The sequence below is a fragment of the Oryzias latipes genome, chromosome 13 (genome assembly GCF_053564925.1).
Source record: "Oryzias latipes strain Hd-rR chromosome 13, Olatipes_Hd-rR_3.1".
NCBI classification, from domain to species: domain Eukaryota; kingdom Metazoa; phylum Chordata; class Actinopteri; order Beloniformes; family Adrianichthyidae; genus Oryzias; species Oryzias latipes.
Window position 1 is genome coordinate 25,595,710 of NC_136249.1, and position 14,291 is coordinate 25,610,000.

The 14,291-nt window shown below is 41.7% G+C and overlaps 1 protein-coding gene across 1 annotated transcript in view; it reads left to right on the forward strand.

Annotated features, from left to right (window-relative positions):
• Nucleotides 1–1,225: 1,225 nt before the first annotated feature.
• LOC144981407 (uncharacterized) overlaps nucleotides 1,226–14,291 on the forward strand; it is a 227,076-nt gene continuing 214,010 nt past the window's right edge. The window contains exon 1 of the mRNA XM_078929404.1: nucleotides 1,226–1,245. The gene's annotated coding sequence lies outside the window, so the exon portion shown is untranslated. The remainder of the gene's footprint in view (nucleotides 1,246–14,291) is intronic.

Consider the following 14,291-nt stretch of genomic DNA (forward strand, 5'->3'; position numbering starts at 1 on the left):
GTTAAAGATTAAAAGGGAGAAACAGATGATTTAGTGATGTAACTGATGTGGAGATGAAAGAAAAAAGAGCAAAAGGAAGAGAGTAAATGAGATGTGTGGGGAGGCTTTCATTGGTGTTATCCAGCATTTGCTGAGGGTTAGCACTTATTGAATTCACTCATTCACTCATTAGAATACATTTTGCGATTTTAACCATTGGTAGTACTATTTTTAAAGTTTTTCTTTCAAAGTTACACAAAGGTAAAAGCAAAATGGTATAATTATCATTCTTAAATCATTTGAAGTCAGTGTTCCGTTTACAACTTTAAACAGCTAACACGTAAAGTGGTAGTTTGTTTTTATCCCATATGACCATCAGAAAAAGGTCTGTTAGTAGGTAATCAAATTACCTGAGTAATTGAGGTAATGCCCCTCAGTTTTCTGTTGCATAATTGCAAATTTAATTAGAAGAAGCAAACACGATGCAATATGATGATTCAGCTGGCTGCTTAAAAAACCTGAAATCAAGGGTTAAGGTTCATTTCTTTACCTTCTGACCTTCTACCCTAGTTTCCTTTCCTTAAAAAAGTACTGTTGTTTTTACGTATTTTCTCTCTAATCCTTTATATATATATAACACCCCTTTCTATATATATATATATATATATATATATAGAAAGGGGTGGTCTACAGGTTAGCACTGAAGCACTCATCCTGGCACCTCAGGAACAAGCCATGGGCACCACAGCGACAAGACAAGGTGTAGACTGTACAAAGAGGCGCCTGAATCAATCCAGCACATAACTGCAGGGTGTAAGATGGTGGCAAGTAAAGCATACATGGAGCGCCACAATCAAGTTCTGGAATAATATACAGGAACATGTGTGCAGAATATAGCCTGGAAACCCCAAAGTCAAAATAGGAAACACCTCCGACAGGGGTAGAGAATGAGAGGGCAAAGATCCTGTGGGACTTCCAGATCCAGACTGACAGGATTGTAATAGCTAACCAACCAGGCATTGTAGTGGTGTATAAAGAATAGAGGAAAGCCGTTGTGGTGGATGTGGCAGTGCCAAGCAATGGTAACATCAGGAACAAGGAACATGAGAAACTGGAGAAATTCCAGGGACTCAGAAGAACTGGAGAAAGCTTGCAAAGTGAAGGTGACACTGGTGCCTGTGGTAATTGGAGCACGCGGGGCAGTAACCCCCAAGCTGGAGGAGTGTGTGGCGCGGTACCGCCGAGAAAAGATGCAGAGGAGCCAAGGTGAGGAGGTTCTGTCTTTATTCAGGACAAAGTTGCTTCACGCAGGGCCGCACCAGCACGCGTCACCTCCGTCACTGCTCATTTCCACTTCCTGTGACACTTCCTTATGAACCTTATGCCCCTCCCACGGGCGGTGCTCTCCATTAGGCCACAGGATGGTCACAGGATACATGTTAAAACATAAAATATATACAAATACACAAACAATAAAACACAGTGTGGTCCCCCTCGTCATCTGACGGTGCCACACCGTTACACCATCCCCCTCCTCTGAGGGATTGACGATGTGCGGCAATCCACTCAGCAGTCCGCTGCCGCACATGCCCCACGCCAATCCGCCAGACACACGTCCTTGCGTCGCGTCGGATGGATGCACGGGCTGCTGCTGTTCCACGACGGCGACCCCTCCGATCCGCTCTTCGGTGCGCCGCTCCGGTCGTTCCCAGCCCCGGCAAAGACCCTTCCATTGGCCACACGCCCGCGCTGGTCTCCTCCCGGATGGCACCTTAGCCGATCGGAGCCGCCGACAGCAAGTTCCAGGCGAGATGTTGCGCCTCTCCGCTGACGGCCCGGTAGATGTCGGTCCGCCCCCTGTCCCTCTCCGCGCAGGCCTCCAATGCCTGCATCGGCGGCAGTGGAACCGGGCCGTGTGCCTGTCCCGCCTCCGGCCGTCTCCGTGCTCAGGCGGTCCGCCCTTGCTGCCCGCGAGGTCCGCCGCTCATCATGGGCGCCAAGTTGGACGCCGTAGGTCTCTTTCCGGGCCCCTGGCCGGGCCTGACGCTCCGACGAGGCCACCCGGATCCACCCCCTCTTCCTTAGAGGATGGACATCTCCTCAACGGAGGCGCTGAGCTGTGCCTGTGGATCTTCTACCCCAAACCTCTGCGCCCTCACCTTTTTGTGGTCTCCTCTGCGATCCCACTTCTGACACCATATGTGGCAGGGTCCCGCCGTGAAAAGATGCAGAGGAGCCAAGGTGAGGAGGTTCTATCTTTATTCAGGACAAAGTTGCTTCACGCAGGGCCGCACCAGCACGCGTCACCTCCGTCTCACTCCTCATTTCACTACCTGTGGTGCTCCCTTTTGAACTCTAAGACACGCCTGTTGGGCGTGGCTCTCAATTATTGTCCAGGTGGCACCACAGGTAGTAATGTTTAAAACATAAAACACATAAATACACAAACAAAAAACACGGTGCGTGTCCCCCTCGTCATCTGACGGTGCCACACCGTCACTACGGTACAACAGAGACCTGGAAAGACCTCAGACCTCTCAGTCCAGAAAAGGGCAGTGCTAGGAACAGCTAAGATACTGCAGGACCCTCAAGCTCCCAGGCCTCTGGTAGAGGACCATATATATATATATATAGTTTATGTCCGTTAGTTTACTATAATATGTATAGGGGTTTAGAAAATAGTCAGTCAATTAAGTTATTTAGTCTCTATTTGAAGTACCTACCGTGTATTATTTTATTAAAACCATTTATAGAAAACCATCAGGAAAAAAATACAATTCTTTCTTACCCAACTGCAATATAACTTAATAACTCAGCAGCATAATTTCTTATGACTACTTATGACTATGCACAGTAAGTGTATAATTTACAGGTAAAAACCTAATTTGATACATAAAAAAACATCTCCATAAGGTTATTAAAGAAATTATAGTTCCTAGCTTAAGCAATTAATCAAAATGTACATAATGTGGAGTGCTATAAAGGCTTAACATGATTCTAGAGTCATATGTTTGTATGTCTTTGGGTTTGACATCGAGAAATTACATTTAAAAGTAGTTATTTACGACTTTCCTTTGTAAAAAATCATTTGCATGTCAACATCTTACTAACTGTGATATATTTGTTATAAATTAACTTACATGCTTACAAATACAAATGCAACTAATTTCAAGTAAAAAGTTCAAAAAGTCAAGGCCCAACTCTATTATAACTTATAAATTTTTCCTCTTTTTGATGGTTTTTGGAGGCATGGCTTCTTTAAAAGTAAAGTGCACTAGACAGAGGAGTAAAACAATAGGTTGAGTTGCTTTTGTGGATGAAAGACTATAGTCACATGTGTGTTTCCGTTTGTCAGTGAGTGGATGCATCGCCTCAGCGTTGCTGTTGTGTTTCTTGTGGCTCAACTTCAGGATTGTGTCGAAGCTGTCTGTAATAAATGTGCCCAGGCGAGTGGACCAAGAAAGATATATAACAAACAGGAGGGGAGGCAGAGTGCACAAGGGAAGGAAGAGGATGGAGCAAATTATGGGTGAGAGGGGAGCAAGTGGGAAAAGACATGAAGAAGAGGAAAGAGATGGGGAAGAGAGAAGAGGATCAATTAATAAGGAAAAAAAGTAAAAAGGGGGAGCAGGGGCTGTTTTCTCCTGGGTCCTGCTATGTTTCCCATTATGTAAGCCCTGGTCACCGGCAGCATGCCAGCAGGCAAAATAAAAGAGTCTCTCTGGCTTGGCATGGCTCGTATTTTCCTATCCTCGGTGCAGGGTCAGGGAGGGGTCAGGCAGCTGGATGGGGCGCTGGAGGGATTGTGGGGTCTGGGCTGGCCTCCAAAACCCAAAAGGCCCAGGGTTCAAGTACCAGCTGAAAGCAATCAGGGGGAAATCTGGGAGTGCCACAGCTGCTCGCAGCAGCGTTGTTCGAAGACTCAACCCTCTCTCCCTCTTGCTCCAACTCTCTTGTCCCACTTCTTCACTCCCCCTTGTATTGCCTGTTTTCCCCCTCCTCTTTCTTTTCTTGACAGACTCATATGCACGAAAAAGCTGCATACTTTAAACCTGAAGCCAGAAGTAACCACTTGTCAAATGGTGTGCGTGTGTGTGGGCACATTGACCATGTGCTTCTTATACATCCATGTGAGTGTGTCTGCATAGTCACTGAGAAGACAAAAAGGAGTAAACTGCACGCCAATACACTGTACAAGTGCTTCACCGGAGTCTGAACATTTCCTCAATTTTTGCTGCTGGACCTATGTTTGAGTATTTGGATCTTTTTGGTCACAAAAGTCATAAATGTCGTGCTACGCCTTGTAAAAGCGATATTTGTCTCAGATGTTTCAAATCTGATAAGTAATGCCTGCTTTATTTTCTAATATCAGAGGTGCACAATTAAAATGAAGGATTTAAAAGTCTCTTTGGAAGCCTGTAAACATTTCGGCTGTGGTTTGGGTCACAACTTAGCAACGGTGGGCACCAAAAATCTTAGCAAATACTGAGTGATTATCGCCATTCTTTGGAAAAACAAGTTTCAAGTTACTTAGGTAAACGACTGACCTGAAGGAGTAAATATCCATCGATCCATCCATCCATCCATCCATCCATCCATCCATCCATATGTCTATCCAACAAAAAACTGAATCTTAAGAAAGTAAAAAGAGCCTTGTTTCAAGTAAGAAATTGTCTTTTTTGCAAGAAAAATAATCATAGCAAGTTTCTCACCAGCAAAATATCCAATCCAACCCCCATTATTTGTAGAGTACATTTCCCTAACAGTTTCCAAAGTGCTGAACAGAGACTAAAATTAAATTAAAAAAAAAAATAATAAACAGAATAAAAACAGAGGACCACACAAGTAACGCGGTGTTAAAATCCAGAGAATGGGTTTCAAGATGCGACTTAAAACACTCCACAGAGGGCGCTGTTCTGACATGAGGAGCCAGAGCGTTCCACAGCTTAGGGCCAACAACAGAGAACGCTCTATCTCCTCTAGTTTTCAGCCTCGTCAAGGTCTCCACAAGCTGGAGCTGGCCCTCTGACCCTGCTTTCTTGGTAAGACCATTTTTCTCACCCCTTTCTCATTTTTTATTTTTTTGCTTATTTGCTTATTTGAAAATCTGCCAATGGGGCAAGAATGTTTTGACTCATTTCTAAGGAATTTATTTTTGTCGTGCTGAACCCTCAGACCCCTTTCAGGATCATGAGGTAGCTGAAGCCCATATCCCAATCACTACTGGGTGACGGTGATGTTCACACTAGATGGGGTCTGTCATTGCAAGACCACACAAAGACAGACAGCCACATACTCACATTTACACTTAAGGGACACTTTTTAGAGGGAACATGAAATCAAGCATGTTTTTGGATTGTGGGAGGAAGCTGGAGTACCCCAGAGAAAACCCACACATACATGGAGAGAACATGCAAACTACACAGAGAAGTGTGGTGGTGATTCAAACAGGGGTCTTCTTGGTGTAAGAGGAAGGTGCTAACCACTGCACCACAGTGTAGGCCTTGTGTGAACCCCTAAAGAAGAACATTTACCACACCATCAATAAAAGCTGAATCACAGAAAGTGTGATAGACAAGTAACATTGCAAGACCAATGAAGGCATGGATGTGTCTTAACACCCCTCCATTAAGAAGCAAAGCTGTTTGGGCAGTTGAAAGCAATGAGTTATATCACTAGAGGAGACATCACGTGGTTCCTCATGGGAGGAGAGCACTGACATCTTGGTGAGGTCAAGTTACTGCTGCAGTGAATGCATTTGAACACATTTTTTGCATAATACCAGTTCATTGTTTGTGTTTCAACTGCCAAAATCAGAGAACTGAGTCCATGAAGGAGGAAGTATATCATTTCACAGGTAAGTATTATAATTTTTTTCTTTTAATGCTGCAGGGGCTTTATTAATAGAACACATGTTGACATGCATGATGCTGCAGGGCTATTATCAACATGCTGCATGATGTACGGAGAATTTGCTGTCAACATAAATGTACATTTTATTCTGCTAAACCTGTATACAGCATACTAGGCTTTATAGTAATATAGATTTATACATTTCTGACTCAGTGACTGAACCTTTCACTATTCACTATTCAGACTTAAGGAAAAAGTGGTTATTAGCAATAAAAAGAGCTAACCCAGATGGATCACTGTGGTACCAACTAGTAATACAGTCTGACTGTTCAAAACATTTGTGGAAACACATTTAGATAAGAGGCCAGACTGTTAGCTTGAAACCCGACACCATACCATCTGTGTTACACAAATTGATCACTCACATGAATCAGTATAAATCTATTATTTTTCTTTGTTGTTGTTATTTTAGGGTAAATCTATTGTTCACTTTTGGACTTCTTTTGAATATTTATTTTATTATTATTATTAAATATTATTATTATTAATAATACTATTAATAATATTAATATCAATATTATATGAATAATAAAAATATTAATATTAATATTAATAATATTAATATTATTTTTATATTATTATATTATATTATTATTAAGAAGTCCTGCAACAATGCATTTTCATTAAAGTTTGAGCTTTTAAGGCTGACTGTTTCTCTTCTTTAACAACAATAAATGATGTATCTATATATATATGTTATATATATAAATATATATATTTACATATATGTATAAATATATATACATTGTAAAAACATATATAGTATATAAAAGCTACTTAGACACCACTAAAAGCAACAGAAATCATTGTCATGTGGGCGTCGTCGACCTCACCAAGATGGCGTCGCGCTCCGCCACTGTCGGCCAGGCTTCTAAAGCGAGCGTGTCTCCTCTAGTGATATAACTCATTGGTTGAAAGGCTGTAAGACACATTAAACACTCACACTCTCACTTCTCCCCGGCATTCATTTGTGAACTTTTTCTTCGCCATGGTTATCTGTGACAAACTTACTCTGTGAGAACAGCTATTGACCTATAAACCACAATTCAGGGCCACTTGTCTCACAATAAACCAGATATAGTGCAGAGCCAACGTGCTTTGCATAATGTGTTTAATGGAGCATGGATCTTCATTATGTCTTGCTTAATGTCCTCAGCAGATTGCCTCCTGTTGTATGTCCAACAAGATGGCACTGTTACTCCTGCCAGAGCATCAACCATCTCTACAGACGAGCCAGGCCTGCAGCCTCTGTTATCTTGTGCGTTTCCCTGTGCCGGTTTCTGGATTCCCTCAAGCCATCCCTCCCATCCTGACACCTGGGAGGAAGAGGAGGACTCTGGGTGAAACAGACAGATAGAACAGCCCTGCGACTGGCAAAAACAGAGGAAGTGATAGAGACAGAGAGCCAGCCAGTTGAGCAAACCCCAACACACAAAGGGTTGACACACAAATGCACACAAGAGTAGATGTAGACTTGATGACATATGCTCACTTATTGTCTTAGTTAAAAAAAAAGGAACAAAGACGGAAAGGACTTGTGCTGGAAGAAACACCAGCAGTGGTTTGTGGATTCATTACCTCGCTCAGAGTGACGGACGAAGCACGGCTGGCGGTTGTCAGCCCGGTCTAGAGCAGGAAGTGTGTTGGGGATAAGGCAGCCATGTGGCAGGATGTTATGGATTTCTAATTAGGGCAATTCATCTGTCAGCAAGGGCATGCTTTCACTGGAGCTTTCTCTGGCCGTACTCTCACTGGAACTCCATACTTCACACTTCTAAATCTACCCACTCTTTAAAAACACATTCTTCACCCAGGGTGTGCATGAACATTCCCTTGTATCCTTAGAGACATTATAGTCATTGCTTGCCCACCATACACCACGTAGGACTGGCTGCAGCAGAACAAATCTTTCAATCACCAACATTAACATCAACTAAGTATCCCAGAATGAACTGAATAGGGCCCCTGAGAGAGCTTATTCTTCAGAAGCATAAAACCATGGCTGTGATAAGGTCTTCCATGTGCCAATGATGATGGGATGGAGATAAAACCAGTTGTCTGATAATCTAAACACCATGTGATGCGACATTTTCAGCTTTCGTCAGGGCAATTGTTGCAAGGAGTGTGTTGTTTCTCAAACAAAGGTGGTAGTGCGACGTAGATGTTCCAGTGGTCTTAATAGAGCAAGAAGAAGGCCCTCCAGGGAACAGACCACGCTATTGTTTTACACCAGATATCCTGCTGGACAGGAGCTGATAATCATACATATAATCAGACAAAGGGAGGTGTGCTATATGTCTTACGTTCTGCGTAGGTGTGTGAAACACTTAACAAACAAATAGGTATGGGTCTAGGGAATTAAAATGGCATAAAATGAAATATTTGAATTCGGAACAAAATGGACATCAGAAGTTTATTTCCTTTCTTAAATATGTTTCATGTGTTAAAATAAATTAAGTCAAGCAACCACACTCAGATTTTTTTTGCTTCATATTAAAAATTTCATATGAGATTACAGTTTATCAAAAAAATACATCAAATAAAAAATGCATAAGCAGATCAAAATTTAAAACAGTAATTCATTGTGCTGTTCTATGATGTCTAAATTGGACCTTTTAGTTTTTCTTAATCAGAAATTGAAATTCATAGTCAACAGCATTAGGAAATTTAAGTGGTCAGTGTTTTTAGCAAACATTTCCTCCCTACTTGTTTAGTCACGTTCTTGAGCAATTTTAGAAGTACAAAGTCTTCTGAAAAAAGCAGCACAAGATTTCACTCATTAAACATATTTTGAGAGATTATATCACACATAAATAAAAAAAGGCCCAGATGAACTGTTACTATTATAGGGGTTAATGGAAGACAGGAAACATTGAAGGGTATTGTTACATGTCTACTTTGTTGAGGTGACTAAATGGCTCAGTGGTTGCAAGGATGTTATTGCCTACCACCCCAACTTGGTGCTAAAAATCTAGAGGAACTCAAATGTCAAACAGTTTTAGACAACATTTATCTGAAACGTCAAAGTAGCAATCTCTAGATTGGAAACTGGGTTGGTGGTTCCCCTCTTCAGAAATGGACCAGAGGTAGTGCTCCAACATCAATGAATCACACACTTCAGCCTCCAAAGTCTGATTCTAGAATCAAGTTTCAAATCCTCCTGCTTATTTATAAGGCCTTACATGGTATGGCTCCTTCTTATATTAAGGACCTCATAGTCCCTTTCACCCACCCAAACAGAACACTTCGCTTGCAAAATGCAGGACTTGTGGTTCCTAGAATTTGTAAAAGTACAGTAGGAGGTAGAGCCTTTAGTCATCAAGCCCTGTTTTATGGAATAAGCTCCCAGCTCATTCGAGAGAGACCGACACAGTTTCTACATTCAAAGTAAGACAGAAAACATTCCTCTTTGTCAGGCTTGTTGTCGGACTAGCTAGTGTTCAGAGAATATTTACCTTACTGTTAATGTTTTAAAATTAAACTTAACAATAAAAATAAAGTTGTCACTAGGCTTCAAGAAGTTTGAAGCTGGGGTAGCTATGGTGCACTGGGGTTCTGTTCTCTTTTCTCATCTACTTCTACTCTCTTTCTCTCCTCTATTCTTTATCATTACTTATGATTTGGTTCTCCACGCCTCTGTTTGGTGGAGTGTGATTCACGCACTGCCCCTCTTTCCCACTGCCCTCCTGGGGAGGGGGGTGGGCTATGGTACTTCCAGATACTAGTGGGCTCATCCGTGCTCCTGTACCTGACCATGTACCTCGCCTCTGGCTTGCCTCTACTACTGCTTCTACACCTGGTTGTGGATCGTGTCTCCAGCTCGTCTCACGCCCCCAGCCGTCCCCCAACTTCATCTGGATGAAAATCATTTGTTGGTGTTTAAATATTTAGTTGTAGAGTTAGATAAGCTAATTCTCTCTAAGAGTTCTGGTAATCGCCTGTCCGTCCTGGGGGAGGATCCCTCCTTCATGTGGGAACTCCTGAGGTTTCTTCGTTTTTTCCGATTTCCGTTATTTTTAGGAGTTTTTTCCTTACCGCGAAGGAGGGTCTAAGGGCAGGGATGCCAGTTTCGCTTATTTAAAGTCTTAGTATTATCCTATTGAATTCTATGCATTTATGATCCTTTTTGATTGTATGTTTACCTTACAATTACCTGTACAATTACTCCTGGTATTTACTTTCATCTTAAAAGCTTATTTTAAATTTCATCAAATTTAAAACATCTGGGTAAAAGATAGGAACTTGGCCACTTCCAGGTGAGGCGCTACAGACAACTTTAACAGGGTTAAAATTATTTATGTTTTCAGATTTAGCTTCAGTGAAAATTATATAGACCAAAATACTGATGAAAATATTTGAAAATATAGAGCATGTATAACTACTTAATCATTTCAGTCTCTAAGGATCCATTTTCTGAACAAGCTTAATTCCTTTTCGGTCATGGGGATGCTGGAGCCTGTCCCAGCCAGTGCACCATCGGAGGGCCACACAGAGACACATAACCACACACACTCGCACATAAGGGACAGTTTAGAATCACCAGTTGACCTATGATGCATATTTTGTGGACTCTGGGAGGAAGCCAGAGTGTCAGGAGAAAACCCACGCATGAGGAGAACATGCAAATTCCACACAGAAAGGGCCCAGCCGGGATTTGAACCATGGCCTTCTTGCTGTGAATTGTTTTTATTATTAATTTAATTAAATCTAACCTCAATTTCACTCTTCAAGTCAAGGGGGTAAGCATAAGAGAATCTTAGTGATAAAAAAATGTAAAGAAGATGATCGTGGGACAAAATGGACCTCAAAGGCAAAACACAAAGAAATGATGCAACACTGAAAAGTAAAATAAACTTAGAAATAAGTAAAAAAAAAAAAAAAAGAAGGAGAAAGGAACACAGAGTGATACAAAGGCCAACAGAGGAAGTGACAGAGTCAAGCAGGCTCGGTGAAGATCAGATGGGTGATGGAGAAGGCAGAGCAGAAGGAGGAGGGATGGAGGCTGTGCGAGGCCGGGAACACACAGCAGCGGCTGGGGGGATGTTTAGATAGGTGCAGGCTGCCACTAGGAAGTCCACGCTCCAGTATAAACAGGCCGCCACACAACCCAGCACTCCCAACTGTGGGAGAAATCTGCCCTGAGACGCATGGAGCGGCGCTGGCCAGCAAAAAGGAGGGAGGAAAAGAAAGAAGGAGTGGGTGGTGGGAAGCAGGGAGGATGGGTACACAGCCACTTGCAGATCCCCACAAAATATATACACAGCTGACTCTGAACTCTGGACCTATTTCCTCTTGTTGTCTTCAGTGATGTAAATGCATTACTCTCGAGGCCATTGTGGTTGCTCCCATGTCATAGTAATCTCTTACTTGAATCTTTAACAATAAACTCACAAATAAACCTAAACTAAAACGAAAACTTTTTTCTTTTTACATTTACAACCGTTTAAATCCAAAGTAACAAACAGGGTAAATATTTATAAATTTATGTGGACAAGCACTGTGTGGAAATAAAAAAAAATGTATCCATCTAGTGGTGTCAGGAAACTGGTGGTGAAGGACCCAAAATGCAGAAGGCTGGACTTGATGTCAAGAATTTATCATGTGAATGAATTAACTCAGAGCGTGACATATCCATGAAACAAAAGGATGGTAAAACAGATGACCAGACACTTAAATATACTAAGGATCATTACTTTTAATTCACCACAGCTGTGAATGATTGATGGCTTAAACCTGGTGAGACTAACAGGAGAAGACCTGAAAACAGAATAAGAACCAAGACATCACGAGTAAAATCCACACAGGCGGAAATAACAGTTTAAAAAAAAACGGGAAAAAAAGCCTATTGAGCTGATGGTCACACATATTCCTACATAACAATAAAAAGAGAAATTGCTAAATCAGAGCTGATTCTAAATGTCTTTTAGAATCAATATTGACTTCATATCAGTCTGTAACGAAGTGGGGTTTTCTTAAGCTACACAACCACGGGAATGCGTTTTAAAGCGACCACTTTTAGTGAAAAGCGTGTGTTTGGCCTCCGCATTCAAAACTCTTGCGTTCCAGCGTCGTTGTACAAGTTTCTACAATTGTTTTCGGGCTCTACATACAAAACGCGTGGCCATTGAAAGTTAAAGGTTAAACCAGGTTTAACTTAGATCAATCAGGGATTTGGATTCGGGGGTGATATTTGGGTGGCGCCCCTTTTAATTTACAAAAGTGCCAATTGTTTGAAAATTGATCATGGAGGAGAAATTAACAACTGCGGTTTGTGCTCGGCCCAAACTATATGACACAGAGTCTTTCATATATCGGAATCGAGCCGTAAGGGAAAACGGAGCAAGATTTGTGGGATTTACACCACTTCATCGTTTCACACCAAGCTTCTTGCAAATGTTGGTTGCAGACATGGGCTAGTAAACAGTAAACTGTTTTTCCAGTGTGAACATCATCGGCGAAACGAGTGCATTGTTGAAAAACTGACAAAAATTCTTGTCTAAAAAAAAATGTGTTAGGTGCCCGGTGTGAACGTAGCATTAGAGTTGTTTGATTTTTGATCCACCTGCGAAAATCAGTGAAAACTGATTCGCTGTGGCGAATATAAAAAAAGGTAAACATTTAATTATAGCAGAATAATGAAAATGAAGGGATTGAAAAATCACTTTTGCTTATACTTAGAAATTGTCTGCTGACTAAACACGTTCATTTCATATTCTGAATTAGGCAATTAAAACCTTTCCATAAAAGTTGTTGCCATGGTTTGAATATTATGAAATGCTGCAATAAAATGCGTTATTGCAACCTGTAAAAACAAACTACAATAAAAAGTGAGTAATAATTTAAATAAATTAACCCACTTATGTTAAGGCATAATAATTTATTCATCTTCTAATCCGTTTGTTCCCTTTTGGGGAACAAACATGCCTGAGCTTATCCTGGCCACTTGCGGGAGAGGGCTGGGGACACCATGGACAGGTTGCCAGTCTGGAACAGGGCCACAATCACACACCCATGCACACTCCCATTTACTCCTATAAAGTAGCCAATTATAACCTATAAAGCATGTTTTTGGACAGTGGGAGGAAGCCGGAGTCCCTGGAGTCCCAAGGGGAGAACATGCAAACTCCACACAGAAAGGTCCCCCATTGGTATTTTAGGTCCCCCAGCTTGAACCTTTTTGCTGTGAGACAAGAGCCCTAACCACTGCGCCACCATGCAGCCCCTTGTTCAGGCATAATTGTACCAAAATGTCTGTACTGTACTGTGCTGTACTGTAAAGGAATGTCCTCCTTTTGTTTCCAAAAGGGGGCATTTAATACTAACGAATAAAAATGATGGATTGGATTTACCTGCGCTTTACAGGGACACTCAAAGTGCATACAATGTGTATCTATTATTCATTCACTCCTCATTCATATTTGGTGATGGTAAATTCTGATGTAGCCACAGCTGCCCGGGTGCAGACTGACAGAGGCGTTCCAGTACACCATCACTGAGACTTTTAGCCCTCAAAGCACAGACATTCAACACCTCCGCATTTTATATTGCACCAACCCTTCCTTCCATCCGCAATATCTACACAAAATCTGAAAACTGAGTTACACAAGGTGCTATTCTTTTGCACATGTCACCAATAGCAAATACGTTTTGAAATGTACTGAGCTTTACAGTTCACTCACAGAGCACCAAACCCCAGCACTTTCTGAATATCCAAACCTCCAGTTGTCATCATGGCGCTGTTCGCCATCATTTTCCTTTCCCCATTACCTGGAGGAGAACAGGCGCAAAATACAGATTACACTCGTCAAGACAATCCATTTGCACCTGGCCCAGACACCTTCAAGCTTCATGAAGAGAAAGGCCAGTCCCACCATGTTTAGTCTGTTTTTCTGACCTTTCAAAAGCTGACAAGACCCATAAGGGGCCAAGAAGAAGCTGAGAGGACTTACAGTGACACGAAAGATATACGTCTCCTCTCCTGTAGACATATCTTCAGTTGAGTATTTACTCAGTCTTTGTCACTGTAAAATACTGAGTAGAATTAGAGCTGGAAAAAGAACATGTGCAAGGTTTCGCAATCTTATTTCAGTTAAAGCTCCTCTCACATTTTGGCCCAAAACATGGCTAGCAATCTAGCAATAAGCTTGGGTTTGCTAAGGTATTTTATCAAAATGAACAGGTCTTTTCCAAATTTACACGTGTTCTAAAGAAAGTCTTGACAGTCTCTTGCAGAAATTAGTAAATTTGGGACATTGAATCTTTAGAAACGAAGAAGAACCACTTAAAAGCAAATGCAGCCAAGTCATAAATCAAGTTCTAACCTTCATAACTGCATTGAGTGACGATGCAGCTTGAATGTTTAATATTGAGACTCAACTGTTTAATGAGGCAAAGCCTGG